This window comes from Trifolium pratense, linkage group LG7 (assembly GCF_020283565.1).
Source record: "Trifolium pratense cultivar HEN17-A07 linkage group LG7, ARS_RC_1.1, whole genome shotgun sequence".
In the NCBI taxonomy this organism is placed as follows: Eukaryota; Viridiplantae; Streptophyta; class Magnoliopsida; order Fabales; family Fabaceae; genus Trifolium; species Trifolium pratense.
In genome coordinates this window covers 40,407,102-40,413,314 of record NC_060065.1, presented here as the reverse complement: position 1 = coordinate 40,413,314, position 6,213 = coordinate 40,407,102, and the positions used below count along the sequence as shown (strand labels likewise).

At 34.7% G+C, this 6,213-nt stretch overlaps 1 long non-coding RNA gene across 1 annotated transcript; it reads right to left on the bottom strand.

Moving 5' to 3' along the window:
- Nucleotides 1–2,862: 2,862 nt before the first annotated feature.
- On the bottom strand, nt 2,863–5,068 carry LOC123898050. Its single transcript, XR_006805193.1, has 2 exons — nt 4,914–5,068; nt 2,863–3,069 (listed from the first exon to the last, which is right to left on the bottom strand). It is a non-coding gene; the product is annotated as an uncharacterized LOC123898050 (long non-coding RNA).
- Nucleotides 5,069–6,213: the final 1,145 nt, after the last annotated feature.

Below are 6,213 nucleotides of genomic sequence, written 5' to 3'. Positions count from 1 at the left end.
TCAACTTCACCACCCCTTTAAACCATTTAATTACAAGGGACAATAGCATTATTATTTTTAAAATGATTTAATGGGAATTAAAATTGTGTTTTTTCTTCTTTATTCTTTTCTCTACCATTTTCCTATCCACACCCCTTCTATGTTCTCAACACCTCTATATATACTTTCTACTTCTTTTTCTTCTTTTAATTTTTATTTAGCAACATCATTATTTTTATTTATCTATTATTTAATTATTCGCCACAAAATAATTAAATAAACATCGTCAATCAACACTACATAAACATCGTCAATCAACACCACAACAACTAAATAATTAAATAAAATGAATCCTAATTTTTGGGGCGTTACAACTCTCCCCCACTTATAGGATTTTTCGTCCTCGAAAATTGCCTGAAGGAAACAACGCTGGATAGGATTCTTTCATCCGACTCTCTCAACTCCCATGTCGCATTCCACACTGGTAGGTCCTCCCAGTCTACATTCACTGTAACGATTTCTTTGGTCTTTAGGTGTTTCACCGCTCTATCTTCGAATTTCAACTACACGAATCCCACGGTCAGATACCCTCTCACTTGCACATCATTAGATTGAATCACGTGCAACAAATCGAAAATACATTCCTTCGGCTGCAACTCTTGAAAAACACCATGAAGATTTGATGGCGGTGGCAATGTAATTTGATAGGCCACGCCCCATATCCTCTTAAATATATAGTACGACCCAATCAACCGCGGAGCGAGCTTTTTGGACTTCAAAGTTCGTCCAACACATGTCATCACAGTCACTCTCATAAACACATGATGTCCCTCTCGGAACTCTACTACTCTCTTCTTTTGATCGTAATAACTCTTTTGTCGATCCTAGGATGCCTTCATTTTCTATTGAATCCTTTTCACCTTTTCAGTAGTCTGCCTAATCATTTCAGGCCCCAACACTACTCGCTCACTTGATTCGTTCCAACACAAAGGTGTCCTACACCTTTTTCCATACAAGGCTTCAAATGGTTCCATTCCGTTGCTAGAATGGTAGCTGTCATTGTAAGGAAACTCTATCAACGACAAGCAACTATCCCAGCTTTCTCTCTGGAATATTCAGCAGCTTCAACAATCCTATTGGCTTCTATTATTCAACTCTGTTCTTGAATCTCATGACCCCATTCTCGGCAACTTCGTAACTCACTTCTTTTACCCAAGTTAATTAATTCTAAACAGGTGTCGACTAAGTCTCACTTCTGACCTTCTCTGGTTTCTTCCAACATAGCACTGGTTAACCCCCACATTCCTAGTTTCCCATTTCTTGGCTTACTTACACATACCAAACTATGGTCTCTAAATCCCTCGATTAGTCTTATCTCTCTTGTCACGAGTGCTAACATATGCAACGTCCTCATACTCATCGCGTCTGCAACTACATTTGCTTCACCAGGGTGGTAGTTCAACTCAAAATCATAACCTTTTAGAAATTTCAACCACCTCATCTGCTTCATATTCAACTCCTTCCAATTAAATGAGTACTCCAAAATTTTGTGGTCGCCGAAGACTTTAAACTTGAGCCATACAGATAACGTCTCCGAACTTTCAACACGACCGCAGCGGCTGCCAACTCTAATTCGTTAGTCGGGTAGTTCCTCTTGTTGATTTTCACCTTCCTCGAGCATGCATAACTACTTAATCCTTCTGCATCAGAACTCCTCCTAAGATCATCTTTGATGCATCACAATACACTTCAATGATTCATTCGCGTCAGGTAAAGTTAACATTGGCACTGATGTCAATCTTTGCTCCCACTCATGGAACTTTCCTCACACGTCTCGTAACAAATGAAAGCTCGTCATTTCCGGGTAAACTGCGTCAGGGGTAAAGCTATCCTCCAAGAATCTCCAAAGAATCTCCGATAGTAAGCCAATCCCAACAAGCTTCTTATCTCGCTTAATGACTTAGGGGCTTCCCACTGCAACACTGCACACTTTCTAGACAAGTTTACTGTTATTCTATCACGCTTCTGCTACGCCTCTCTGTTATGAGGATATCACGATCTCAAGTCATTTCCACATGCTCCAACTAATAGGTCCATCAGATCATCAATTCACGCAAGGGAATATTTGTCCTCGGTGACAACCTTGTTCAATTGATGATAGTCAACACAGAGTCTCTTACTCCCATCTTTCTCCTTCACCAACAACATTGGAGCTCCGCACGATGATACATTTGGTCAAAACGAACTTCTTCTCCAACGGCTCTTCTAACTTCTTCTTCAATTATCTCAACTCTGTCGCAACATTCTTTAGGGCACCACCAATACTAGTCGAATATTAGATAGGCAATTGGTAAACTCTACTTCTCGTTTGGCGTTATATCGCTGATATCCTTTAAGAAATTCCACATCATTGGTAAGTCGATGATTCCAACTCCTCCTTCCACTTCCATTGTAGAGAACGTCGTAAACATCTGAGCGTTCTCCTTCCTTAACTTTTCCACTTGTGGAGTAGACGCCATCTCCAATCTTGCATTCGCTCCAGATTCGGGAAACAACACCATCTTATCCGTATCAATTGGTTGTCTCCCCCACTTAATTTAAACTCATATGTAGCCCTCTGCTGAGACGGCAAACTTCCTGTACTAACCTCCAACTCTTTCCATCGCTCGTAAGGGTAAGAAAAATCGACAGTGTTTACACACATGTCACCTGCAAAATAAAAGATCGTCATCTTGGTCTGACTGGACCGACCTGCTCTGATACCACTTTGTAACACCCTTAATTTACCCCTTTTATTTTATTTTCAAAAAAATTAATTTCATTTATTTAATAAGGATGTCACACTTACTCCAATTAACTAATTCTTCAAAAGATTAAAAATCATGCGGCGGAAAATAGAAAAATAATATAAGTTTCGAAGTCCGAATTGAAAATACTGAATCAAATGACATAGTCCAATTGTTATAAAAATTTAGCAGTATAATTAAATAAAGTTTCTCCCCAACAACATCCTAACAGAGCGACTCCAATAAATAGCAAGACAACAGCTATCCGAACACATCAGCTATGATTCATCTCCTACCTGAAAATCTACGGTTGCACACCGTAGGGCCAAGCCAGAAGGGGGAATGTAAAGGTGAGCGATAATACATCAAGAAAGTAACTGAATTAAAACAACGTAATAACTAGCAACATCAGAAAACAACAAGACCACCTAAGCGGATGGCCGCGCGCATTCATCAGTCAACCACAATCATCAATTAACAATTAAATAATGAGAAATAAACAACATCATTTAAATGATCAATATAATTAAAATGCATGCAATGCGCCTAGACTCGCTACATGCATGTGGTACCAATAACAACGTCATTTCCAGTTTTACATCATGGAGGATCAACATCATTATAACAACATCATTTTCAACTTCATTAAGCAACGTCATTTTCAACATCATTTATACAACTTCAATAAGCAACATCATTGAACACATGAATGAATGAATGCATGTCATGTTATAATAAGTAACGTCAATAGTAAACATCATTTAACAACTTCGATAGACAACTTCATCATCATTATAATAACATCAATAGACAACGTCAATAAGCAACTACAACAATAACAATTACAACATCATGATTTCGGCACAACTCCAACATCATTAAAATAGATAATTCAGCATCGTTATAACCACATAGCTCAACATCATTATTCAACAAAACCACAATTCAAACAACACAATTACTATCAACGAGCAACGACTTAAAACAACACCGATACACAACAATTATTAGCAACTTCGTTTACAACACCAACTAAAACTCCATAACTCAATTAATCATTCACTCCTCTCCAAAACAACAACCTATTACTCCTTTTCAACAGTACTCATAATTCAAATCATCTTGATTTAGTTTACCGACGAAACGTACGAATTTTAAGTCAATTTAATTAATAAACATTAAGAAATAAATTCAAATCTTAATAGCATATAAAATCAGGGAGAGTGAAATACACCAAAGGGTTTCAAATTATTCAAAATACCCTACATAAAATTTTGGGAAATTTTCATGAAATTATAATATTTTTAATCACCTTTTTACTCCAAATAATTAACTAAAAATAGCTACAGGTGTCCGAAAATTACCAAAGAGGTACCAAAATTTCAAGAAAATTATTTTCTATTTATCCATAAAACTATTAAAAACATTTGAGTCTCATAGAAGCCTCACGCGCCAACACGCGCCAGACGCGCGAATGGGCGTGACTACGCGTTACTGTTCATCATCTCTTCTACCCGGTTTCCTGCAAAACGGGTCGTGCGACCCGGTAATCCGACCCGACTCGTTCTCCCTTAATAATCTACGAAATTCGACGTTCTTTATACCGTTTTGATCGTCATTCAATTTTAGGAAGATATATAGTGTTTATTTTTAAAATCGGCGACCAAATCGTATTTGAAACTAAAGGAATTCAACGTGAGTTTTCAAGCTTTTGTGATTCAATACTTCTTAATTCCAAACCACACGACCCTAAATCGATTCTCAGTGATTTAAAAACTTCACAAGAACGTTCATAAACCGATTAGAACATTTGAATTCATATAAAACTCAACTTATGAATTAACAACTCAAAATTCATATTTTAAGTAAAATAGTTATTTTCTTTTTATAACTTAACACAACACCATGAACTCAACAAAACTCACTCATAATCGGTAACCAATAAGGCACGGTTTTATCCAAATAACAACGCTCATCATCATCATCATCATCATCATCATCATAGTAAAATCCAAATTACAAATTCAAATAAATTCAAACAACAACAACCACAACATCACATGCATAAGAGCAACAACTTGAACACACATAATAAATAATAAGTATTCCTATTGAATTCAGAATTTCAAGAGTATAAAGCTCCCTTACTTGGATTGCAGTGAACTCCCTAAATTGAGGTTAAGTTTTTCCTTTCTTTTGCTTCTTTCCACTCTGCCATGAGCTATTTCTCTTTTCTCTCACCCACTAGCACTATATTTTTTTATGTTTGTTTTCTTTTGTTTGTATGAGTATACCAACTCTTCTCAACTTCACCACCCCTTTAAACCATTTAATTACAAGGGACAATAGCATTATTATTTTTAAAATGATTTAATGGGAATTAAAATTGTGTTTTTTCTTCTTTATTCTTTTCTCTACCATTTTCCTATCCACACCCCTTCTATGTTCTCAACACCTCTATATATACTTTCTACTTCTTTTTCTTCTTTTAATTTTTATTTAGCAACATCATTATTTTTATTTATCAATTATTTAATTATTCGCCACAAAATAATTAAATAAATATCGTCAATCAACACTACATAAACATCGTCAATCAACACCACAACAACTAAATAATTAAATAAAATGAATCCTAATTTTTGGGGCGTTACAATTAGTATAAAAAAAAATCTAAAAGAAAAAGAAAAGGAAAAATTTAAGTTAAGTTGTGAAGTATAAATAATTATCACAAATTTTACATTAGGTGTATTTGGCCAGTGAAAAGTTCAACCTAAGACAAACATGTTGGCCTTTCTAGCTATACAAGGGTTTTTTATTTTATTTTATTATTATTATTATAATATGTAATTAGCTTATAAGGATTTTTTTATATATAATTAACTTTACAAGGAAGGAATATGATACATTGTATTTGGCTATATTATCATTCTCATAATTTCCAATTATAATTATTGTTAGTTCATAATAATTTTAAACATAACGATAACACCTGACCTTTCTCTTAATTTTTTAATGCTTACAATTTCGTCTTCTCTCTACATAATCACATGCATCAACTTCCTTTGTCTATATATCATGCCACTTTGAATATTAGCTTTCAATCATTAACTTAGATCCCTTTGTATTATTTAATATATCATTATTTAAAAAATAATTAAAGAGGGGTTCAATCATGGATCTCAACTAATTAAGGATGCCCCATTTGAAGTTCATATATAATTAAAAAAATAAGAATTTTAGATGACCTTAAACTTTTTTTTCTTCCTATTACAGTTGGCTGCTCCTCTTGTTTGGTGAACCCATTTGTTGCTATTATATATTATTTTCATGAGCAAAAAGAATATGCTCAAAGTTGTCAAAGTTAAAATAAGTGCAATGATTCCATTGATCCTTAACCTACAAGTTGTTTTTAGCTAGTTCTTTTAGTTAGAATAGAAACTATCAA